Here is a 27,577-nt window from a genome sequence, read left to right on the forward strand (position 1 = left end):
ATTGACAGATCATGCTCAGGAAGAAGAGTTCCTGTAGGTCTAAATGAGAAGGGTCTCTGGAAAGTCATTCAGTGCCAGACAGCAGCATCCTTTCATAAGCAAACCTCCACTCATGTGTCCACAGCTCCTTGCAGCAGACGCAGACTGTAAATCACAAGTAGCAAACAAGACTGGCTTTGTAGGAAAAAGATGTCAGTTGTAAGGTCCTACTTCGCATACAATTCTAAAGTGACTGGAGGGAGTCAGGAAGATTTGATTGTCCTTCCTTAGAAGTTGGTTAAATTTTATTTGAAAAATGTTGGTATTCAGATGAACCTTTGTTGACCACTATTATTTTTATTATCACAAGTAAACTTTTAAATGACTTACATATAAAAAATAATAATTAATGCAACACTATTGTTTTTATATTTCACCTACCATGAAAACTTCTGGACCTTCTTGTCATACTTTATGACCTTGTAAGTTTAGAATAAATCTGTTAATGAAGAAGTCTAAGTGATGAATAAGGTGGCATCCATATCCTCTGATATAGCATTAAAATATCAAAGAACTAGGAGAGTCAGACTGTCTTTCCAGGACAGGAAGTATAGTTAACTCCAGTCCTAAAGGAATTCATTAGAATTAAGATAGGGAAATGGTGGTGAGTATCTAAGAAAAATCGGCATGGCAGAGAGTCACTGCTCTTCTGGCTTGAAGCCTGTGTGATGTGATGTGAAATAACAGGAACTAACTATAACCCTAGGAAGTACAAAGGGGCAACAGGTGGTAATTCCTGCCTCATTCACCATGTCTTCAAAAGGACATGTCAGCCTGAACATTCCGAGTTTATTGGCAGGTGAGAAAAAAAGCTACCCAGAGACACCACCGGATTTTTAATTAAGAATACATTCAGTGGTTTTAAAAAATAGTGTGATGGCTTGGGTCTTTCATCAGTTTATTTTTAGAAACTGAGTCAATCTATTTATCTAGATTATTAAAATTGCGGCCCAGCTTTGAAAGATCGCACCCAGCTCTTGACTGCATCATAAAAGGAGGCCATCAGCATGTGACATTTCCGGGATGGCTGAAGGGAGAGTCTTCCACGGTGAAGTAGGAAGTGTGGAATGAAGGATGTGACTGAGGAGCTGTGCCCATACACAGAACATGCCAGAGAATCTTCTAAAACACAAGTTACATGTGTTGTGGTATTTTGTTTATTCCAAGGTGTACAAGTGGATTCTCAAATCAAACACTTGCTTTTGTGCAACAATGGCTTAAAATATTATAATGCCTGTTATTCTGTATGTAGGTGTTAAGACAGATATCATTCTCATTAATAGGAAGTATTCTACTTATAGAGATAGATATATACACATATATGTATGTGGATATTTACTTACAATTACACTGCCTATACTGTCTTAATGAAAAGAGTTCTTCATAAGCATAGGTTATTATTCATATATACAAGTTATAAACACATAGAAACGTGAACCAACCCATGCTTGTTCATATTCTGACTCCTATTAAGAAAAGGCAGGTAAATATTGAAAGCAAATTGTTAAGTTCTTTTGGAAGTAAATGATATTTCTTCCTTAACTGCATTTTAAAATGGCATTTTTGTGTTCAGTGTGGCATTTTAGAATTATCTAAAGAGATTATAAATTAACTTTAATAATTTCATGCTTAATTTTTCTTTGTGCATGTCTTAGCCTACAAGGAACACTGTTTTCAGTGTTCCTTTGCAAAGTTAGATGGAAATGATCACAGTGACAGTCCTTGGCAATCACATCGACATGGCTTTGATTCTGCAGTGGTCTACTAACTGAGCTTCTCATGATCATCTTTGAGGAACAAAGACTTTCCTTGACTTGAGTATCAGAGGAAAGTTTGAGATCTAATTCAGAACTCCGTTGCTGTTTCTTTGTTGTAGTTGTTCAGTAGCTCAATCACGTCTGACTCTTTGCAACCCCATAGACTGCAGCATGCCAGGCTTCCCATTCCTTTTGTTTTGTTTTGTTTTGTTTCCATTTATTTTTATTAGTTGGAGGCTAATTACTTTACAATATTGTAGTGGTTTTTGCCATACATTGACATGAATCAGCCATGGATTTATACGCTTCCCATTCCTTGTCCGTCTCCAGGAGTTTGCTCAAACTCATGTCCATTGAGTCAGTGACCCCATCCAACCATCTCGTCGTCTGTCATCCCCTTCTCCTCTTGCCTTCAATCTTCCCTAGCATCAGGATCTATTCTAATGAGTTGGCCTTTCACATCAGGGTGGCTAAAGTATTGGAGCTTCAGCTCCAGAATCAGTCTTTCCAATGAATATTCAGGATTGATTTCCTCTAGGATTGACTGATTGGATCTCATTGCAGTCCAAAGGATTCTCAAGAGTCTTCTCCAACACCTCAGTTCAAAAGCATCAATTCTTTGGTGCTCAGCTTTCTTTATGGTTCAACTCTCACATCCTTACGTGACTACTGGAAAAACCATAGCCTTGACTATACGGACCTTTGTTAGCAAAGTAATGTCTCTGCTCTTTAATATGCTGTCTAGGTTGGTCATAACTTTTCTTCCAAGGAGCAAACGTCTTTTAATTTTATGGCTGCAGTCACCATCTGCAGTGATTTTGGATCCCAAGAAAATAAAGCCTCTCACTGTTTTCACTGTTTCCCCATCTTCATTTTTTGAATGTTGAGTTTTAAGTCAGCTTTTTCACTCTCCTCTTTCACTTTCATCAAGAGACTCTTCAGTTCCTCTTTGCTTTCTGCCGTAATAGTGGTGTCATCTGCATATCTGAGGTTATTGATATTTCTCCCAGCAATCTTGATTCCAGCTTGTGCTTCATTCAGCCTGGCATTTCTCATGATGTACTCTGCATATAAGTTAAATAAGCAGGGTGACAATATACAGCCTTGAAGTACTCCTTTCCTAATTTGGAACCAGTCCATTGTGTTCCATGTCCAATTCTAATTGTTGCTTCTTGGCCTGCATAGAGGTTTCTCAGGAGGCAGGTAAGGTGGTCTGGTATTCCCTTCCCTTTAAGAATTTTCCACAGTTTGTTGTGATCCACACAAAGACTTCAGCATAGTTAATGAAGCAGAAGTAGATGTTTTTCTGGAATTCTCTTCCTTTTTATATGATCCAACAGATGTTGGCTATTTGATCTCTGGTTCCTCTGCCTTTTCTGAATCCAGCTCAAACATCTGGAAGTTCTCAATTCACATACTGTTGAAGCCTGGCTTGGAGAATTTTGAGCATTACTTTGTTAGTGTGAGAGATGAGTGCAATTGTGCGGTAGCTTGAGCATTCTTTGGCATTGCCTTTTTTTGGGATTGGAATGAAAACTGACCTTTTCCAGTCCTGTGGCCACTGCTGAGTTTTCCAAATTTGCTGGCATATTAAGTGCAGCACTTTCACAGCATCATGTTTTAGGATTTGAAATAGCTCAACTGGAATTCCATCACCTCCACTAACTTTGTTCATAGTGATGCTTCCTAAGGCCCACTTGACTTCACATTCTAGGATGCCTGGCTCTAGGAGAGTGATCACACCATCATGGTTATCTGGGTCATGAAGATCTTGTTTGTACAGTTTTCCTGTGTATTCTTGCCACCTCTTCTTAATATCTTCTGCTTCTGTTAGGTCCATACCATTTCTGTCCTTTATTGAGCCCATCTTTGCATGACATGTTCCCTTGGTATCTCTAATTTTCTTGAAGAGATCTCTAGTCTTTCCCATTCTATTGCTTTCCTTTATTTCTTTGCATTGTTCTCTTAGGAAGGCTTTCTTGTGTCTCTTTGCTATTCTTTGGAACTCTGCATTCAGATGGGTATATCTTTCCTTTTGTCCTTTGCCTTTCATTTCTCTTCTTTTTCTCAGCTATTTTAAGGCCTCCTCAGACAGCCATTTTGCCTTTTTGCATTTCTTTTTCTTGAGGCTGGTTTTGATCACCATCTTCTGTACATTACTAACCTCTGTCCTTAGTTCTTCAGGCTGTTTCTTAGCTACCTTATTTCTTTATATTTCTCAATGGTTGAGGACTTCAGAATTTTCTAGAATGGATTCTAACATATTCCTTGCATTTAACATAAGTTTTGGAAGCACCTTGTAATTTTTCAGTCTCTGCTCTTCCTTACTTTTAATTTATTTTAACCTGAAGAACTGTTCTTTGAGAAGGTAAACATGGGAAAGATTGTAAATCATTAATATAGTTTTATCAGATGTTTTGAAAATCGGAAGCTATTTTGTCTTAATCAGCATGACTGATGATGAGCATGACATATGATACATCATGGGCTTCCCTGGTGGCTCAGATGGTAAAGAATCTGCCTGCAATGCGGGAGACTTGGGCTCGATCCCTGGGTTGGGAAGATCCCCTGGAGAAGGTAATTGCAACCCACTCCTGTATTCTTGCCAGGGAAATCCCACAGACAGAGGAGACTGGCAGGCTACAGTCCATGGCATCAGAAAGAGTTGGACACAACTTAGTTACCAAGCATAGCATGATACATCATATGGCAAAAAGCCCCTACCTACAAATTAACCTTTTTTATTAATTATTTACATTTCTTTGATATTATGTCTTGTTTAAAGAATTTATAGTCTATATGACAACTGCAATAATTTTGTTAATGAAAACAATAATAAGAAATATTTTACCTTTATATTGTTATTTTTATCCACCAACTCGATAACTGCTATGTTTAAATTAAAAACATCATCACTTACATACACCATTTTTACTTTTTGGTATAGCTAAATATAAATTACTTCTACTTTGACAAAGCAAAGTTTCTAAAGAATTTTTAGTGTTGGGAAATTCTAGAGTACAACTTTATAAAGCCATTTTTGTTGCCTTTTTTGCTCAGTACAAAGTTACTTTTCAGCCTTACAACCTTTTGTTTTGTAGTCATCCATAATTAGTCAATAATATTGTAAAAGGAAATGAACTTTGAGGAATAACAGGAAGAAAGGAATATTTGGACATTTTGGATCTGTTCAGAAAATTAATGCAGAGATTTACAACTTCATCTTTCATTTTACACTCTGAGGCAGAAAAGTCAAACAAAATCGACATAGAAAAAGCTTTCTATGTCACCAGTACAATGTTGAACATTAATGCTGTAACTCTATCCTACTCTTTGGTATTTCTTCCACTTGGGATCCCTATAGTTCTAATAAAATGTGTCAGAAAAGAATGCAGACTTTGAGTCATGGTATCTACCTAGAATTTTATAAAGTAACTTTTATAATAACTCAAGATTTTCAGAAGGTGTCAAATGAAATGGCACATGCCAATAGGGTTGTAATTTGAGAAATTGTCACAGCTTATATGGGATTTCCTTTTAGGGTGGAGAGTAACAGCTTTGGCTGTAGTGGTGGAGAGGAGTGCAATGTCTTTATTTTTCCTTATTTTTGAAATGTGCTATATTATTTTGTACCATCTTCCCTCTATGTTTTGTTTTGAATCAATAATTCTCATGAGACAGATTAGAAGCTACAAACTATGTGCAGATTCCAATAGTAGATACATTTTATTTGGCTTACCCAAATTACTTGCTAATATTTTAATGTTGGGCAGTTTCACACAAAATCTTATTTTAAAACTCCTCTTGGAAAATTAGAGAATCTGACACCACTGGGTACGTATTCTTTTATAATATCAGTTGGCTGAAGCTGGATGGAATCTCTCTGCTTTAGATAGGGCATGCATTCTGCCCACTTCAGTTATTTACATGTATGCATAGCCACTGTTGGCACCGGAGTTTGTAATACTCAAATTAGAGATGAAGATGATTTTGCTTCTGATATTATAATGACGTGCGTGTGTGCTAAGTCGCTTCAGTCGTGTCCAACTCTTTGTGACCTGATGGACTGCAGACCGCCTGGCTCTTCTGTCCATGAGGATTCGCCAGGCAGAATACCAGAGTGGGTTGCCTTACCCTCCTCTAGGGGATCTTCCTGACCCAGGGATCAAATCTACAGGAGATGTAAGAGACAGTTTCAATCCCATCAAAATAGACACAGGTAACAAAACATCCAATGACAAATCATCTGTCTTCTAGGAACAAGGATACATTATTGCCTTTGATTTAATTTACATGTAATTTGTTTTTAAATTACATAGAATTCTTCTTACATCAGTAATTGTCAACCTATGGTATTAAAGAATTTTTTAATTAATATACCAAGTCTGTTCAAAGGTCTAAATTAGGAATAGTTCAAGTTGATAGTTTTATACCAAGATGGAAATATAATTAATGCTATCTTTCAAAATTTTGTTGAAATATAAATTGTAAATAACAGAATTTTTATTAAGCTACCCCTTTATATATAGAATAGTAATTAAATGACATGCAATAATAGTAAAAGATATATTTTAGTCCTTTAATTATATATATTTAAAATTAGAAACAGTATATACATTGAAGGCTTGCTCTTCAAAGTCATTCCTTTGATGGAAAAATGCAGCCTCTAATTACAGAATTTCCTCTAGATTTTTCTTAGCAGTATATAGTGTGTAGGTTTATTACTTAAGATATATTACTTAAGATAATAGTATATTGTAGCTAAAGTTCACAGATATTTAAAATCATAATATAAGTTTAGTTCCATATGTTTTTATTGGACCCAAATAATTTCCTTTATATTAGTCAGTATACTTCTAGAGACATCCATATTTTAAGGCACTGTATATTTCTTCTGGTTTTTTGTTGTTCTGGTTGTTTAGTTAGATTAATGGAAAAATCTCCCCTTATAAACATTTCTGAATAAATTGCCTTTATGGAGCAGCAATGAAAAATAAGTTAATAAATTGTTTGGAATTGCTCTCTGTAGCTATACTGACAAATCCTAAGGAACAGAACTAATTCGAGTCATTATTATTTGACTATCTTTTTCTATATTCTCCCTGATGTAAAAATAAATTGAAACCTGATTTCTCTGAGTGTAACAAATACAGAATCTGAGGGTGTGGTTAAAATGATTTTAAAAAGATGGCATGAAGAAGATCCTATAAAGTAGATCATATTTCCCTTTATGAAAAAGAGTTTCATGCATTTGAAACATTTTTTCTTATAGTATGTTTAACTGCTGGATAGTATAGAAACTAAAAACTGACTTTTTATTAGAATTATAAAATATTTTAGCAATGTCAGAAAGGATTTCCAGGTAAATCTTGATTGTCTTATTCTAAAAGAGTGGTGAGAGGGCAGATAATATGAGTATGAGAAATTCACTTGCTGCTCTATTAAATTTTCTCTTATAACTGCAAAATAAACTCATTTTACAGCCAATCAACTGACTAAAAATTCACATAGGGTATCCTAAGCTCATGATTCCTGAATTTTGTTCAAACACCTTTAGTGGCAAGGAACTCACTCTCTTGAGAAGCAGACTGTTCTGATTCTAGACAGTTCTAAATATTACAATGTAACTTAATCATTCATTCATTCAACAAATATTTATTGTTCCTTCTTTTGGATTAACATCGGCTGTTCTCTGCTTCCTATCATTTAGTTTTTGTCCTGCCTTCTAAACTAGTTCCTCTTCCACGTGACAACCGTCAGGGATTTTATAGAAACACCGAATGAAGTTCAGGGTTGCGATGACTCCTAAAGCCCTGTTGGTTTAGATGTGCTTCTCTCAACAAGAAGAGCACATCAGCCTGACTCCTCCCTGTGATGCACCCCAGGCAGTTCTGAGCCGATTCAAAACAGCCCTCTTTTCCCAGATCACCTTCTTCTGCTCCAACATCCCAGGTCCTTCATCCATTCCTCACATGACACCTTTTATGTTTCTCTCCTGGTTGTTCTCTGTATGTGCTTCTGTCTGCCCTTAAAGGTAACACTCCAAAATTAAACACATTAATTCAGATGTAGCCTGGCCTAAGCTGGGTAGAACCTACTTGCTTATACCTCTGTTTATATTAATATGCCTGGAATTTGATTAGCTTTAAAACACATTGGCAATCATATCATGTATTGATGAATACATACATTTATTATCAACTTAAATTCTAAAGTCTGTTTTTTTTTTTCTCCACTGCTACTAGCCCTTAACTCCTCCACTGTGTATCACTATGGCTTGTTTATTGGACCCAAACACAATTCTTTACTTTTACCCCCACATTGTTTTATACTCCATCCTGCTGAGATCCTCTCTTAAAGTCTGACTCTGCCATCCAGCAAATATTACATCTCTTTGTGGTTCCATTTGCTGGAAATTTGAGATATTCTCTTCTTCAGGGGATCTTCCCAGCCTAGGGATTGAGCCCAGATCTCCTGCATTGCAGGCAGATTCTTTACCGTCTGAGCCACCAGGGAAGACCCCAAAAGTGAAAGTGTTAGTCTGTCAGTCATGTCCAACTCTTTGTGACCCCACAAACTGTAGCCCAACAGGCTCCTCCGTCCATGGAATTCTCCAGGCAAGAATACTGAAGCCATTCTCTTTTCCAGGGATCTTCCCAACCCAGAGATAGAACCTGCATCTCTTGCATCTCCTGCATTGCAGGCAGATTCTTTACCATCTGAGCCACCAGGGAAGCCTATAGAAACAGATACACAGAGAGAGAAATCATTCCTAGATCTAAATTTTAAGAAGACTCACCTAATCCATGATATAACTATTGAATGGAGTAAAGACTGAAAACAAGAACTGTGGGATGAGTTAAGCTTTGTTGCCAAGGTAAAGTGTTCAGCCAGTTATAAATCCACTTGTTGGTTTGCTTTTAGTTCATATTTCTCAATTAAGACATGAGAATAATATAACATACCTCTTGCTATAATCCAGTTATACATGTACCTCCACCTAATAACCTTTTATAGAAAGGCAAAAAAGATCATATTTTTAAACTGAACTTCTTTTCCAGATTTTTACCGACAATCCTTATAATAATCTGTTCTAGTCTTAAGTCAATGAAATTCTACCAATCTATCTATATTTTGCAGGATTTACCATCTTCCTTGTTTTCTGTTGTTACTTCTCTTACTTTCTATACTTCCTGAAAAATAATCTGAATGGTTTGATAATTTTTTTGGCAAATGCTCAGTATTTTAAAATTCATTTTGTCATTTAGGTTCCCAAAGTTTTCATTTATAGTTTCTTCACTTCTTGTAGCATTTTATACTACCAGTATTTATCATTTTTAATCCAAATATCTGTATTTTTTCTGTTTGACAGAGAATTAGAAGCTAAATAGGAAAGTGATGCTATTGATTTCATTATTAAAAATTTACTCTCAGTTGACCAAAGGCCCAGAAAAAAGCCCGTTCTTGTATTCTTCTTCTGGTTCCAATTCTAATGGCAAATGCTCTTCTTACTCTTATTATTTTCCCCCAGATCCTGTGGGGCCTTAGTGCTCCTGACCTTCACTATTCCATGCCACTCTTCTCTATTAATCCTTAGTTTGACTTTCACTTCTTTTTTTTTCCTCTCCCTTCCATCTAGTAAGACAGTCATTATAAAGGAAATCCAACAAAGATTTGGAGAGTGGAAGGGAGATGAAAAAAAGTGTTAGTCATTCGGTCGTGTCCGACTCTTCGTGGACTCCATAGACTGTAACCCACCAGGATCCTCTGTCCATGGAATTCTCCAGGCAAGAAGTGGGTAACCATTCCCTTCTGCTAAAGATCTTCCCAACCCAGAGATGGAATCCAGGTCTTCTGCACTGCAGGCAGATTCTTCACCATCTGAGCCATCAGGGAAGCCCAGAAGGGAAATGAAGAGCCTAATAGTTCACAAATTGGTTGATGATCCCTTGTACAGAAGTTGACTCTAGCAATGCCTTTGAAAATTATTTTTTTCTTATTCATATTTGTTTCACCCCATTTTCCCAATATTTAATAATTTTCCCAACATTTCACAAGTCAAGAAGCATGGACAATTGTACAAATGGGTAAATGTTTATGAAGCTTCAGCTCAACTATTGGTAATGTTATGAAGCTTCATCCCAGAGCTGGAAAATGGTAAATTATTCTTTTTTACTTTGTGACCATAATTGTTAATATTCCACAGCACTCAAGGAGAAAAACTGGCAGTGCCTTATGTGTAAATAAGTAATTCAGTTTCAATAATATGATAGGCATATATCTGTAATTTTTTAGCCACATATGGTAATCATAAAAGTTGCAGCTGATGAGGTGGTAGAACTGGTTACTTATCTGAGTATACCAGATGCCATTTGGTTTTTGAAATGTAAACTTTGTTCTTTATGGGTACTGGAATTGGAAATGCATTGAGTTAAAAATAAGCCCTATGAAATATATTTTATTTTGGAAACTGAGCTATTAAATCTTATCTTTAAAGACAACAGAGAAATATTTGTCCTCCATTTTACTTATGTATAATTCCCTCATTTCATATACAGAATACAGTTATTCACCATTCATTCTTTTTATTGTTATTTACCAATAAATAAGGCAAGGAGTGAAAGTGTTAGTGGCTCAGTTGTGTCTGACCCTTTGTGAACCGTGGACTGTATAGCCCACCAAGCTCCTCTGTCCAGGGAGTTCTCCAGACAAGAATACTGGAGTAGGTTGCCATTTCCTTTTCCAGTGGGTCTTCCTGACCCAGGGACCAAACCCGGGTCTCCTGTGTTGCAATCAGGTTCTTTACCATCTAAGCCACCAGGGAAGCCCACAAATAAGGCAAATATTTCATTTAATGTTTATTAAATTAAAAGACAATATTACACTTTGAATTAATTCCTATAATCATAGGGAGAAAAAAAAAACTTGCTCCTGTTACATGTGGCAAATTCCTTTGATACATGGCATATCAAGTACTTCTAAATAAAGAGAAAATTGACCCCATAAGAAATTGCAGCTACAGCTTATTTTGAGCTCTCATTTTCAGTACCTTTCAAAGACAAGTTAATCTTTATTTTTAACATTTTTGACTGGCTTATTATCATCTAAACATTTGAAACTTGAAGGTATAAAAGGAAATTTGAGGTTAAAAAAAAGACTTTGAATATTATCAGTGTACTTAATTCAGTTACACCTGCACATAAATATGACTTTTAAAAGTAGATATAATAAGCATCATAGTATGCTACAACTTAGTATTTAAAATGTATAGAACTTCATGAAATAACATCATCACCAACACAGCCAGGAAATGAAAACTAAAAAGTAGAAAGTTCATATTATGATTTCTATAGCCATATCATTATAAAGTTTGGACTTAATTTCACAGAAGTCAGGGGATTCCATTCTGAGATTCCCAAAGAAACCATAGCTCTCACATAGATTACAGCAGCCTCTTTCATGAGGAGCTTAAATCATGGAACTCCTCCCAACTGGATCCATCACTGTAGGGAGCAGCACTTGGTTTCCAGAAAGGAATTATACCTTGTTTTCTCCTTTTTCCTGGAAGTCCTGGATAGCGGTCATATTCTGAATGTTTTACAATTTAAGAACCAGTGGTCTGGATTGCAGCATGTAGTTGATACAGTGAGAACCTGTAGCCCTTTCTTCACGCAACAAATGTTATAAATAAAGTTACTGCAAGAGATTAACCAAATCACTTCCTTTCTGAAGCAAAGCCCTCACACACTTGCCTTGTTTCTAAGTCAACATTCAGAAGCTTAGATAAAAGACCTTTAGCTGGTTCCCTGTGGCCCAAATCACCCCTCAAATATATTTTTGTTTGGACTATAAAGTGTTTTAAAGTAAATTTGAATTGATTATTGTTGTTGTTTTTCAGTCACTAAGTTGTGTCTGACTCTTTGTGACCCCATGGACTGCAACATGCCAAGCTCCTCTGCACTCCACTATCTCCCAGAGTTCACTCAAATTCACCTCCACTGAGTCAGTGATGGCATACAACCATCTCATCCTCTGTTGCCCCCTTCTCCTCTGCCCTCAATCTTTTCCAATGAGTCAACTCTGCATCAAGTGGCCAAAGTATTGGAGCTTCAGCTTCAGCATTATCCTTCCAAGGAATATTCAGGGTTGATTTCCTTTAGAATTGACTGGTTTGATCTCTTTCCAGTCCAAGGGACTCTCAAGAGTCTTCTCCAGCACCATAGTTCAAAAGCATCAATTCTTCAGCACTTGGCCTTCTTTATGGTCCAACTCACATCCATACATGACTACTGGAAAAACCAATAGCTTTGACTATACAGACCTTTGTCAGCCAAGTGGTATCTCTGCTTTTCAATATGCTGTCTAGTTTTGTCATAGCTTTTTTCCCAAGGAGCAAGCATCTATTAATTTGGGGGCTGCAATCACCATCTGCAGTAATTTTGGAGCCCAAGAAAATGATGTCTATCACTGTTTCCATTGTTTCTTCATCTATTTGCCATGAAGTGATGGGACCAAATGCCATGATCTTCATTTTTTGAATGTTGAGTTTTAGGCCAGCTTTTTCACTCTCCTCTTTCACTCTCATCAAGAGGCTCTTTAGTTCCTCTTTGCTTTCAGCCATTAGACTGGTATCCTCTGCATATCCGAGGTTGTTGATATTTCTCCTAGCAACCTTGATCCCAGCTTGTGATTCATCGAGCCCAGCATTTCCCATGATGTACTCTGGATATGTTAAAATAAGCAGGGTGACAATATACAGCCTTGATATATTCCTTTCTCAATTTTGAACCAGTCTGCTATCCCATGCTCAGCTCTAACTGCTGCTTCTTTACCTGCACACAGATTTCTCAGGAGGCAGGTAAGGTGGTTTGGTATTCCCATGTCCTTAAGAATTTTCCACAATTGATTGTGATCCACACAGTCAAAGGCTTTTGCATAGTCAGTGAAGCAGATGTAGGTGTTTTTCTGGAATTTCTTTGCTTTTTCTATGATTCAATGGATGTTGGCAGTTTGATCTCTGGTTCCTCTGCTTTTTCTAAATCCAGCTTGTACATCTGGAAGTTCTTCGTTCATATACTGTTGAAGCCTAGCTTGAAAGATTTTGAGCATTACCTTGCTAGTGTGTGAGATGAGCAGAGTTGTATGGTAGTGTGAACATTCTTTGACATGGCCTTTGAATTGGTAGCGAATGTTTGAAATATGAAGCATTCAATACACACACACACACACACACACACACACACACACACACACAAACCACACAAACAACACCTGAGATTTCTGGCCTGTCCTGAAGCATGTAAAGATATAGCAGCACTATGTAGACCTTCCCCTGAAGCAAAATCAATTGAGTCCTCCTCATTTCCTTTTAGTCCCAGCTTGACTCCTATTCAACCAAGTCTCCCCACTTCCTCTTGCCTTAAACCTGCTCGCTTATTTATGTTATCTGCCTGGTACTTATAGCCATTTGCATTTACCCCATGTGCAACAGATAGCATCAAATATAAATATTGCTTCTCCCATTGTGGCCATTGGATATAAGTTAAACAAGCAGGGTGACAATATACAGCCTTGACATATTCCTTTCTCAATTCCTTGATTAATATTCTGTGTAGGGCATTCAGATGTCCTAAGTTGCATCCAGTACTTGAGGTCCATATGGAAACTTACAAATTTAAAGGATGCTTTCAAGACACAGACTATTTTAGTTTTGAGTAGTTGAACAGTCTGGGAACACACTAAAATTTAGGATGTGGACTCAAGGGAGAACAGGGCTAGTTTTAAATAGTAGAGGAACATACCTAGAGTGGTATTACTCCAAGTAACAGTTCTCCTTGGTGAACTCTTCCAAGTACTCCATGATCTTTTGTTGATAAGGTCAGTTTTGAAGAGTTCCATTATCCCAGGGGGCTATCAGGTGTTGGCTGTGGGATCAAATTTATTTATGCAGGAGGGTGAACTTCAGAGCTGGATTGGGAAATACGAGGATGACTGTCCACTCATTATATCTGAGCCCTATGGGACGCTTGCCAGCTCTTTTATAGGCGAGTTTCCAGCCATCTGCCCCGTCTGCAGAAAGAAGAAAAGACACTGCCATCCAGGAAGCATGCCCAAGGAATTTTAGAGTCAAGCCAATCTAATATCATACAAAGGAAGTTTAGCAAACACCCACCAAGTCAGACACTAAATAGAGTCTCTAGGGAATAACAGGACACGTCTTTCTGCTTTTCTCCCAGAATGAAGAATGCAAAAAAGTTGAGTTTTTCTTACAGGACACATGCTGATTTTCCTTTCAGTGTACCATCGGCAAATGAACCCCCTATTTGCCTGGCACTGCTCTTTCCTAATCCTACTGTGCCTCCTCTCCCAAATATAGACTGTTCCCTTCCAGAAAGTGGATAGGGCATATTCAGTATGAGGTAAGCCCTTGACCTGGCAACTGCAAGTGAAAAGCACACTTGGTTTCATAGAAGTATAGGAAGTGAAGTGAAGTCACTCAGTCGTGTCTGACTCTTTGCGACCCCATGGACTGTAGCCTACTAGGCTCCTTCGTCCATGGGATTTTCCAGGCAAGAGTACTGGAGTGGGTTCCCATTTCCTTCTCCAGAGGATCTTCCTGACCCAGGGATCAAACCCAGGTCTCCCGCATTGCAGGCAGACACTTTACCGTCTGGGCTACCAGGGAAGCCCTGTAGAAGTATCAGTCAGTCAGTTCACTCAGTCGTGTCTGACTCTTTGTGACCCCATGAACCGCAGCACGCCAGGCCTCCCTGTCCACCGTGCAGCATATTATTGTATTGTACATTATTGTGATACTGTACTATCTTTGAGGGAAGATTCCTAGAGAAGTAAAAGATTATTAGTCTTTTATTAAATAATTCATAATTTGTATTTCAAATGCAAATTTCATGCAAATCAGATGGGTTGAATTAAAGCTTGCTTTAGCATGGTTTCCTTTTTTAAAGGGGGGAGGTTGTTAAACAAATTATTATGTACTGCTTTGTAATCTGATTAACGCTCTAAACAAAATCTCTGGATTTTTTTTTTTAATTTCCTAACAGATCAAAATTTTTTTCTGGTCCGTTTTTGCATTTACTTGCAAAACATGTATGCTAACCATAAAGTGGTTATTTATTCATTAAAGCAATTTGTTAAAAGACACTAGGTAACAAATGATCAGGCTAGTCCTGATTAATATATAAAATTGTAATCATAAAGGAAAATTTATTTCTAATTACTGTAAACTTGTATTAATTATAATATATAATTCAGATTACCATGTATTTAAACAGGACATTTGCCAGTCTAGCCTATATTAACAAGTTGTCCTGTTCAAAACTAAATGCATTGCCTTAACTTCACAACTTACTACTCTTCCTTCAATCTTTAATTCTGCTCAAAGTATCTTTGTCATCAACTTGGGAACAAACTTACAGTCCTTTCTTGAAACCCTCAGAGTCAAACGTGTTTCAGAATTTAGAGCTTTTAGGCACTAGAAAGTTATTATTTTTCATCCACCACATATTGTCTGACACCGTTAGCGAGGCCTGAGGCATGTGTAATCAAGCCGTCAGTTTCTGCAGTGGAGCACATGCATGTTCATGCTAAGACGGATTATTAGTGACCAAACATAGCCTCACATCTGCTCAAATAAGTCCTTGTCACCAAATGAGTTTGCTACAAAGTTATAAAAATCTTTAGTTAAACTTAAGAAATGTTTTGTTTTCAGGAACCCTGGATTTTGGAATTGCAGAGAAAGGATCATGGACTACATCTTAATTCTTAATCTGTTTTTTGTAATTTGGGCAGGGTTGGCTTCCCAGGTGGCGCTGGTGGTAAAGAACGCATCTGCCAATGCAGGAGACATAAGAGACATGGGTTCGATCCCTAGGTCAGGAAGATCCCCTGGGGAAGGAAATGGCAACCCACTCCAGTATTCTTGCCTGGAGAATCCCATTGACAAAGTCCATGGGGTCACAGAGTCAGACATGACTGAAGTGACTTAGCATGTCCTCCTCAAATGCATGTATGGCATGGCATCTTCACTGTATAAACACCTTCATGGTTTCCCACCATGTCCCCCTTTAATGCTTCTTTGAAGACCTCCCGCTTCTATACCATATCAACTTTTCTAGGTTGTTTCCTAAAAACTGTATGCTTCACCCCATCTAAACTCAACTTACCAGCAATTTCCAAATATACCTTCTACTTTTTTGCTCACTATACTTCAGACCGGAATGCCTTCTTCCATTGGCCCCAAGTCCACACTCACCCCTCCTCAAATACTGTTTCCTTTTCATTCTTCTTTGCCCATCTCAAATCCCAGCTTTACAGAAGCACCACTCCATCCCCAAGTCAGAACGTGCTTAGAAAGCATACTGCTTGCTCCTCTAATCAGCATTTTTGTTGTTGTTATTCAATCACTCAGTCATGTCAAGTCCGACTCTTTGCAGCACCACGGGCTGCAGCGTGCCAGGCTTCCCTGTCCTTCACTATCTCCCAGAGCTCAAACTCATGTCCATTTTGTTAGTGATTACATCAAACCATCTCATCCTCTGTTACCCCCTTCTCCTCCTGCCCTCAATCTTTTGCAACATCAGGGTTTTTCCAGTGAGTCAGCTCTTTGCATCAGGTGGCCAAAGCAATCAGCAATAATTCAGTATATTTTCTATTTGAATTGATAATCATGTGATAACCTCTCCTCCCCACTAGATTTAAACCCCTACAGCTTCTGTCACTATATTTTGCATATTGTTTGTTAGATGAAGGAATGGACGTTTCAGTTAATCTCTTTCAGTTTATCAATCTGACTTCCCACAGCAATCCCACACCCCATGGTCATTGCTATTCCCCTTATCCTAACCTTCCCCAAGTGGAGAACAAGGTCCAGGTCTCAAGGGAATGCCTAGAACATTACCTAATCTTTGTAATCCAAGTGTAGATTCAGCATTTCTTTGGAAAAGAAAAGTATGCTTTCTCTTTGGCTCCAATATTCATCTTGATGATACTGTCAAGAAGGAAAGGGTCAGAGCCCTTGGAGAGCGACCACAGGGTACTTGGTTCTGCGGGTCCCACATTAAACATCACTTCCCTAGGAAGTCCTCCCTGACCATCTCACCTTGGTCTCGGTCCCCTTTCCGTGGATTCTCGTGGCTTTTGTTTTGCCAACTGTCATTATATTCGCTTCGGGGGTGTGAGTCTCAATCCAAACTCTCAATGAGCAAGAAATATGATGCCATTTTCTATTAACAACTTGATTTCTGAATCTAAACCTCCATTTGCCTGTGCCAACAAAACAATCAAGATCAGTCTTCTTGGGATTTTTACACTTTTGTTTCTCCTTTTGGACCAATTCACAGTTGTTCTAGGGTCTTATAGCAGTAAAAAGCCTAGGGATGAGAATTGAGAGGCACCTGGTCTTCCACCGTCGGTCCACACAATCTGCTGCTGAGAAGGCAGCATGAGCCAGCTAAACTGCATGGCCTTCGGAGACCATGTGTCACTGCATCACCAGGGCATCATGGGGGACTCTGCTGTCCCTGTGCCACACTTCAGACACAGAAGTCTTTTGCAGGGCTTCCCACAGGCCTTTGCATCTAGGCGTGTCACATAGCCATTTCTTCTTTACGGTATTACTGCCTTGCTGTAAGTGCTGTGGGGGAGCCAACCTTAGACCCCCTCTGCTCTTGGGGACCGCAGTTCTCCTTCCTCTCTTCCAGTTTGCGGAGTATCTTCCTGGATATTTTTGGTTTCTAGCAATGTTGGCAAACAGGTTTTGTTTTCCACTGTCTCCTTGTACCTCTCCTGATGCAGCAGCAGATGGCCAACCAAAAGCTTTATTGAGGGATTAAAAGAAATGGAGGAATATAAGAGAAAAAGAGCATAAACATGTACGTGAAAAGAGACCCCAACCACATTTATAATTGCCTGTTTAATGTCTACCTTTCTTCATTATACTCTAAACTCCATGAAGCCTGGGATAAGGCTTTCTAATCTCAGTATCCGAATATTGCCTTTTTATAGTAAGCATAAATTCTTGTAATAGTATAAATTCTTCTTGAATAAATGAATGGATAGATGGGAACGAAATTCAGACACTGTGAAGAATTTATGGAAAGTATGGTGGCTTAGAGGGTAGATTCTGGGGCAGATGGCCAGTGTGTGAATCTTGGCTCTGCTACTTATTGCTGGTTGGGCAAAACACATAGCCTCCCTGTACCTCCAATTCCTCACCAGTCAGATGGTTGTTCTGAGGATTAAAAGAGCTAACATTGAAATTCCCTGGTGGTCCATTGGTTAAGACTCTATGCTTCCATTGCAGGGAGCACAAGTTAGATTGGGGAACTAAGATCCCGAATTGATAAAGCTCTTAGAACTAATGGCTGGCACATAGTATCATGTGAGTGTTGACCACTATCATTACCATCATTATCATTATTTATTGTCTCATTATTATTAAGAAACCCCAGTACAGGATTGAGCCAATGACTTTGTTATTGCTCAGTCTCTAAGGCGTGTCCGACTCTGTATACCAGACTCTCCTGTTCTTCAGTATCTCCCAGAGTTTGCTCAAATTCATGTTCATTGAGGTGATATCATTGGATGATAGCAAAATATTTATTTAATAATTGACATAATTTTAACTTTGCACTATTTCCCATATTATATGAGGCTATTTTGTTTTCTTCTCTGTATTCCACATCTATGCAACTCTGATTTCCTCAGGCTCAGGCAGTCATTCTTCAGGAATCCTACCTGTTTTCATGGGGGTCTGGTCTTTTGTTGGTATTTCTTATTTGTGTGTCCTTAGTAAACACAACACCTCCTGAAACCCTGTCTCAGATCATATGTACCAAGGAAATACTGTCTCAGTATGTATAGTTCAGGTGTTTTTCTCATCCTTTACACCCTCCAGTGTTGACATTTATCCACCCTCTTTCTGCTTAGTTACAAGATCCTTTGCAGTTTGTCTTTGCCTACTTGGCATTTCAGTAGCTATAATACTTAATGACATGACTTTGTCAATGTAGAGATTGCATTATTCTCTTCTAAATAATTTATAAACTCACATTTATTATTTACATATGAAAAGATAATTCCTGGAGTAACTAAGGTTAACATTTATCATAGAACACGATAGCATGGAACTTAGAGTACCTATAAAAAATAAATATTAACATTCTAAGCCAAATATTTTATTTAACTACAGAAAGCTAGTTCTTTGCATAATTATCATAAGACAGTCTTTTTCAGCCAGCTATAAATACTGATTTTCACAGACTCTGATGCTCATTTTATTTGGTTGTTCAAAGAATTCTTGTAGCTATTTAGCTTCATACAGCTAATTTTTCTATTCAGACAGATTATACCATCTACAACAATGATTTACCAGCAAATTTCTTTCTTTTAATTTTTCCCTTATTTAGCCTTCTAAGAGTACCTGCTGTTAAACTAAAGTAATTCCTTTGCCTAAATATTTTTGCATTCTATTATAATATTTCCCCATCTGGTCTCTCTTAGCTAGAAATCATTTTATCAACTTATAGGAATATTTGTCTTTATTTATGCTGCACACATACCCACCATAATGGTTATGCTGCAATGCATGATATGCTTTGGGTAAACAATTATGATACTATTTACATTATGGAGATACTCGGGGTTTCTCATTTTTCAGTATAATATTTATCATCTGTTCCTAAATATTTGCTATGAGGCCCCCTTGACCACCTTTATAATTAACATAATTGTTAATATTTTCCTCCAGACATCTACAACCTTGCAGACACTCCCTTGTGCTTATTAGTGAGCATTCATCATTAATGATATTGGCGATTGTTAGCCTGTTCTTGCTGTGAGTCATTTATGTGCATGTATTCAGTACAATTAATGATGCAGTAAACTGAAGTCAAGTATATGTGTCTACCATTTTGAGTCATTTAGAAGAGTTCCTATTCTTTCTGTTTCTACAACCACTTTTTATTAATTCTATTTGTAGTTGCCTCTTCCTCTGATCCTCCCTTGAACTGAAGTCTTTCCAAGGGTTCCTTCTCAGGTCTATTCTCTCTACCACCTCCCTAAGCAACTTCACATAGCCCTGTGACTTGGGATTCCTACCTCTCTCCTGACTATTTTTTATGCATATCCAACTGCTGCTGCTTGGCTGTCCACAAACACCTCAAACCCAGCCATCTAACTGAATTCATCATTCAGAACCAACTGCCTGCTTCCTCCTAGTACCCCCTCTACCATCCTCCTGTTGCTCAAGGTAGCGACATAGGGCTGCTTCTCTATCTCCTGCATGTTCTCAGCGAAGCTACAAGTTTTGTGAATCTTACCTCCGTAAATCACATGAAACTATGAATTTGTCCTCCTCTAGTTCTAGAACATAGTCCCTCAACTAGACTACTGTACATTCCCAGTCACTCAGTCGTGTCCGACTCTGCGACCCTGTGGACTGTATCCTGCCAGGCTCCTCTGTCCATAGGATTTTCCAGGCAAGAATACTGGAGTGGGTTGCCATTCTCTTCTCTAGAGGATCTTCCCAACCCAGAGATCAAATCCAGGTTTCCTGCATTGCAGGTAGATTCTTTACCCATCTGAGCCACCAGGGAAGCCTGCAACATTTTCCCAAATGATCATCCTATCTTTGATTTTATTATGGCTCTGCCAACCCCTGATGCCTCATTCACCAGACTGGGGAGTCTTCCATGACTCCGCCAACTGAGTGTTAGTGCACATTTTATTTCCTTTGCAGTTTCTCCATTTCTCCATCATAATGGTTATCACGTCCTATCTTTACAGCCCACTTATTTTTCCCTATTTCCCCACTACACATTAAACCTAGTGAGCTTGGGGTCTTACTCACCATGCAATCCCCAGGGCCTAGTGCAGTGAAGACTACACAGAAGGTGCTCAGTAAATGCTTCTTAAATATTTCTGCATGTTAGTCAGTTTTTCAGCTTTCTGATATTTAAACTATAAAACCAATAGAGAGAAATTATAAACATGTAAATTTCATGATGACAAAGTCTGAATCAGAATTCCTAGATTAAGTTTCTGGCTCTATCATTGCCTTATTGCATACTTTTGATAAAACACAAAATTTTCTCACTATAATGTAATGATATAACACTCATCATTACTGAGTACACAATAAAAATGACAATAGCGTCTTATATTTAATGGCCTCCAAGTAGTTAGCAACATTTCTTATGAATTATGTATTTGTCCTCCATCCCTCTGGGGCAGACCAGCATCTTTCCTTCTAGAAGGCAATGAAGAGAGAGAGAGTTCCTCCTGTAATGGAATCCAAACCCTAGTCCTGGTTTGGTTACCTTCTTCACGGAAGGTGGGGAAAATTCATGAAGTTGTCTTAAGTCTTTATGCCCAGGAAAATGGGTTATAAAAAGTAGTTTTATACTCTTGTATGTCCAATTTCTTAAGCACTCAAAATCTTTGGGAGTGAAAATGAGTACAAATTATTTCAGTATTTCAGCTGATTCCTGGGCTCTTTCTCCATGTTTTTCTGGAGACAGATTTTTTTTTTCCACACCCACTCAAACCATCTGTGTACCAGGCAAATTTTCTGAGATGTAAACCCAAGTGAAACATGTCCATTCCACTTATTTAGAAGGACTATAACTAATGATCCTGTGGAAGAACAGCATGTATAATGCTAAAGTGCCCTCTCTGTGTGACTAGCAAGGGCAGCCTCACAGTTCTGGTCACACAAAGCCTGGATGTGCAGACAAGTGCTCAGCACCAGTGCTTTCAGACTCGCCCTCCAAAGACCTCCTGCAGGAAGCAGGGTCAGCCCAGGGTGTGTGTGTGACCTGGGGGTATCCCCCATAAGGTCGGGTTCTCTACTACTATCCAGTGGTAACATTTTTTTAAGTTTTGTGCAAGGTTTACATTCTACCCCAAATTATGTCAACATTTGCTTTATTTAAAAATGTTTCAAGTTACTTCCCATTGGGATTCCCTGGCAATCCAGTGGTTGGGACTCTACAGTTCCACTGCAGGAGACACGGGTTCAATCCCTGGTCAGGGAACTAAGATCCTGCAAGCTCCACAACCCAAAAAAAAAAAAATTACTATTCATTAAAATTGACTCTTAAGGAAGAGGCACCACATTTATTATTGTCTTTAAGCTCTCCACAGGACACTCTCATCATGCTCTTTTTAAGCATTATCCCAGTTTGAAAAGCATGGAGTCTAGGATATTGTAGCCCAGGCCGTGAGTTTTTTGTTAGAATTCATGAGAATTGTCCACCTGTTTCCTTTCTACTTCACTGCATGTAAGCTCCTGAAGTCCTTTTGGCTAGCTTGCTAATGAAATCTTTTAAATGTTGTTCTAAGCACCTAATTGGCAGCATGTCCTCAATTAAGATGATTGAGGAATATAAATCAGCTTCCTCAAACAGAGATGTTCTGTTTGAGAAAAAGGGTCTGTCTGAGATGGGAATCACCTATCCACTTCTCTCTTTAGATCTTAATGGCAACTGGAAACCAAACTAAGTTCTAAAACTTAATGCTTTTTGGTAAGCATTTAGAAAATACAATCAAACAGCAAGCTGGTCATGCTCAGATATGAGTAAAAAAAGTGACTTATTTATACATGCAAATTTCAAAACATTTGTAAGATCTACCATGTGTGCTGTTAAAAAGGTTTTTTAATTTTAAATTATTTTTGTTAGATAATCCCGTTTCAAGTGACACTATGATTTATCACCACTAATCAAGGTTCCGATCCCTCATAGACTTCTTGTTTGTATCTGTTTTTGTTCTTTGTTACATAAATATGAGGTTTATATATAAAATTCTGACTGTGTAATATAGGGCTAATGAGTCACAGATGGAAAGATGCTGGCATGTAACCATCTAATAACATTTTAAACTCATATTCCATAGTAAAACAAAGGCAAATTGTACACATCTGTTTTCCAACTTGTAGCATTGCTGAATTTGTGGAGAGTCTATGTTTAAAGAACTTTTACTTGAGGAGAAGAAAAAGAGGCTACGGGTCACCTTGAAACTACCCAGCCACCTAATAGCCTTATCGGAAAGGATTTGGCAAAAGCGATGAGATGTCCTCGACTTTGCTTCCTCAGAAGTCCCAGCTCTTAAAGAAGGAGAACCAAAGGCATTAGGGCTGAAGAGCAGTCCCAGACTACAGACATAATTTTATTGGCTCTCTTAAGAAAAAAAAAAAGATTCCTAATAAGGGGAAATAGGGGAGAAAATATATCAAAACTAATAAAATTTAAAAACTAGAAAATTTCTGGCTTTTTCCAAAAATATCCTCAAAATAGATTTGGGTGGGAAGTGGGAAGAGTGAGGAGTAAACATAGGAAGGAATCGTGCAGATGCTCAAGGCCATATATTGTCGTGGTTGTTGTTCACTTTTTGTATAGTAAACGGATTCTGCGTGGGAAAAAAATTTGGAATTCAAGCCTCTGGTATCACATGTCATTGAAAAAGAAATAGAACACAGGCAAAATTTCTCTCTCAGACCTACCCGATTGATAAAGCCTGTGAGGACAAATTAGTACAAGCTAGTAAAGTTCAGGCCCTTTAAAACATCTTTCCCTCGTTCTCCTCTGTTAAGGAATTCAAAACCACTTTTCTGCTTCAAGGGGGTGTGTGAACTGTCAAGTTCTCTTGGAAAAGTTACGTGACAGAAGCGATTACTGCAGAGTGTGACCATAAATCCCCCTGACATGAAATCTGCATGTTATAAGAGACAGATTTCCATCCACCACCTCTGCAGGAATTCCTGAGACAGGAAAGACCTGAGAGTCATCATATGATCGGAGAGAGAAATTTTAATATGTGGGTGGTAAGACTATATTCTATGAGGTATACTGCAGTTATTCGGAGGAATACGTCTGATCTGACTGCAAAATTCTGTTCACTGTTGTCCAAAAAAAGATTTAATACACGTACATCCTGAGTTGTAAACAGAATTCCAGTAGAAGGAAATTACAGTGTTGTGTTCGTAACAGAGTCTGTAGTTATCTCCATTCTGTACTAACATTTTATATGTAAGAGTCCAGAAATCTTGAGGATATATGCGGAATCCCAGTGGACCTGAGTCCTCTAGTCGACCATTCCCTTGAAGGAATGCTTGGCTTGGGGACCTCACGGATCTGATTTTGTTCAGGGTGTGTCAAACGAGGCAAGACTCAGAGCCGGGGTGGGGTGGCTTTAGGTGCGTGCTTGTTCTGTCCGTCCGCCGGTGGAATGTCTGTGTGACGTTTTGTGTCGTGTTGTTTTGGTGCTGCGCCCTGTCCATAGGGTCTGCCAGGCTTCCCCACAGTCGCTGCCCTGCACAGTAACCAGATCCTCACCGTCAAGGTTTGTGGTTGGCACCCCTGCCTGCTCAGTCAGAGCCCGCAACCAGCATAAGCGTGAGCAAGAACAGCTCAACTGGCTTGCCGAGTCCAGTCACGCCTTTCATCCCACACAGCATGTCATTGGGCGTCCAGGACCTCACCTCCATCAGCAGGACCAAATGTATATTAAAAAGGAGAATCTTGAGCCTGAAAGAGGGGAGGATACTGAAGTCGAAGAAAGGCAGGCAAGCTCTCATAGGCTGTGCCATGCCTTGGTAGTCTGATTGGCATGCATCACCATGCTCTGTGATAGCTTTCAGTACATCAGATAATCCTAAATACTCTGGACTTTGGGCATCTATAATGTGACAGTCGCGTTCACGCCACATTATGCTGGTTGATGAATCTGACGAAAATTGAACTGGCGCTTTGTCTCTGGACTTTCTGCTCAGAGTACAGGTGACTCGAGGTTACCTGCCTCTCTGTGTACAATGTTTAAAAAGACCCAACACCCACAGCAAAAAAAAAAAAAAAATCCATTTCTAACTAAAAATCTGGTTTCAGCATCTCATTTCAGGGTTATGGTTCTTTCAAGAAGAGCCAGAGAGTCTGATGTCAGACACAAGTACCAGTTCTGTTTTGCTGGATGGTTATTATAAGTCTAATGTGTGTATCTTTATTTCTTTCTTGGGGTCTTCTGATGCCTATTCTTCAACTCTCTCACCTCTGAACTCCAACCTTTGACCTCACCTGACTGATCAGATGGTGTTTCCTAAAATCAATCATGGGTTTCTCTCTGCTGATCAGCAGCTCATTAAACGCCGCCTGATTAAGGTAGTGCTTATTCTTGCTCAAGTTGGATTTCTCCTTTACATTCGATTTTTACTCTGTATACGGTTGCTTAACCATTTATCTTTCATGGGTGGGGTGTGGGTGGTGGGTATTTATTTTAAAATATACTAAAGTGAAATTATGTTTCATGAGCTGCATTTGTTTGAAATGTATATGAAAATACCCAAAGCAAAAGGTATAGAAAGCCTATCTAATTTTTTCTTAAATGAAGAAAAAGGAAAACAGCTTAAAAATTATATCCAGTGACAGATCCCGTTTCTAAGCTCTCTAGCTTTGGTAATGTATAAATTATTTCTCAGCATGACTAGAGCCTTGTATGTCTAATTTTGTAAGTTATGAAAAAGTAGATATTTGTCCAATTATAAATGCAGCCATTTTATTAAGCAAGGTGAATATAACCGATGCAGCATTGTCCTGGATAAAGTTATGCAGAAGTTTTCTGCCAGCTCTGTTATAATAACATGCACACTCCTTCCAAGAGCTGAGAGTGCCGGTTCCCAAGCTTTGATTTCAACAGTGTCTACTCAGCTCACCCAGCATGAATATTTATTTGCTTCCTGCTGGCAGGCAAATTGCCTTCAGGCTTTAGGTTCCTGGTTGTTCAGGTTCTTTTTATAGTATAAACGGGGATTAGATAATACAAATTTAAAGTGTTGAAAAGGAGACCTGGGTCTTTATCGATCACAGTTATTGTTGGTCTGTCCCCTTCTCTACTGCAGGGTGACCAAGGTCAGGCTGGGCCGCCAGGTCCGCCAGGCCCCCCGGGCCCAAGAGGGCCGCCTGGGGACACAGGGAAGGATGGCCCCCGTGGAATGCCAGGCGTGCCCGTGAGTTGCTTTTTTGGTTCAGTTGTTCTCACTGGTTTTGTTTCCCTTGAAGCGCTGAGAATTGGGAGGGAGTTGGGGACGATGGGGTGGTGAAGGTTAGATGAGTGGAGTGGGCTGAGGGAACTGGGATGATAGGAAAGTCACCCGTCAGAGGAGACTGCCCACAGGAGTCTGCTCTCCACTCAACCCACCGGGCACCCATGCAAACCACAGGAGAGGCCTGGAAACAGCGACTGATCTGGTGTTCAGGTAAGCCTCAAGAAATCTGTGGGTAGAGATGCCTGATCACATGTGTCCTGACTGCCATAGAGGACCTCACAACCTTTGGTTTAAATGGAAGACTGGCATGAAAAACTAGATGGGAGATTGATAACATTTCCCAAAGGACCAAAACAGAGACAATAAAGTCCTATGCTATTTACAGAAAGTAAAAGAGGTAAATCATCCTAATGTTTAATCCCTTGCAAGTAATTGCTAATAAAACAGTGAAATTAATGGTTAAAACAACAGCATTTACGATGTGAATATCATTTGTCCTTTGTATGTGAAGCTTATGAATAGAAATGACTTAGCCATCTCAACACTTTGATCTGAGTACTAATTTACTAAGTGTTTACTTACTTAGATTGGTGAAATGTCAATAATAGAGTAACACAAGACATCAGATAAATGATTTAGTTTTGTAAAGGCAAGTCAGCAATTTAAAGAAATACATGGAAAAGGTAAAAAATTTGTACACTTATGACTTTTGGACCAGAAGTTCAGGTTTATTGCTGAATTAAATTATTTATTTAATATATTACTTTAACTTATTTTCATTAGTGTTTTCACAGTACAAAGGTAATAATAAAATATTAATCCACAAAGTAGAAAAATTTGAAAATAAAGGTAACCAAAAAAGAAAAAGTCTGCCATAGTCATTAATGTTTGGCATATTTAATTTTTATATTCACATATTTATGTATGTGTTAAGTGGCTCTTTTTTTTAAAGAATATAGGGTACCTTAAACCTTTTCTGAGACAACCTCCTCTCCAAAAGCTGTGGTAAATTTATGAATGAAGTTGACTCTCAGCATAATTTTCTGGTTGTTAGGACTGCTTTCGCTGGACCATCAGAGGTAGAGGTTTCATCTTAAAACTGTCTTCTAAGGTCTCACTTTTTCTCAGGATGAAACCCCAAAGATAGAGAAAGCCTTAGCTGCTTTACAATATAATCACTCCTACTAGTTTTATTTAGAAAACCTTCTTGGCATAGTTCTTAAATTTCTGCAGTAAGTAACACAGAGTCATCATATTAATCTTAAAATGTTTACAAAATGCATTTGAAGAAAGAACATCAGTACTCTTTATATTTCATTATGTTTGCATTCCTCTCTTTAGCCTGAGAAGTATGTATTTACATTCTCAATCCCCAGTGGATATTGCGAAAAAGAAAAAAAAAAAGATTGAAGTTGGTTTGTACTGTTTACAGCATTAATAAAATTATCATTATTCTTTTTTAAGGGTGAACCAGGGAAACCAGGAGAACAAGGCTTGATGGCAAGTATCTGAATTTATCTTTTTCTGTGTTGAAAGACAAGTTACTCAAAGCTGTGGTCAATACTGTGTGTAACAAATGTATCTATTGTGTAACCTGTAACAAAAAGAAGTAAGAATTAGTAAAAGCTAAAAAACTGATATGATAACTGAATCACTTTGCTGTACCCCTGAAGCTAACATAACATTATAAGATAACTATACTTCAGTTTCTTAAAATGGTAAATGT

This window comes from Dama dama, chromosome 17 (assembly GCF_033118175.1).
Source record: "Dama dama isolate Ldn47 chromosome 17, ASM3311817v1, whole genome shotgun sequence".
In the NCBI taxonomy this organism is placed as follows: Eukaryota; Metazoa; Chordata; class Mammalia; order Artiodactyla; family Cervidae; genus Dama; species Dama dama.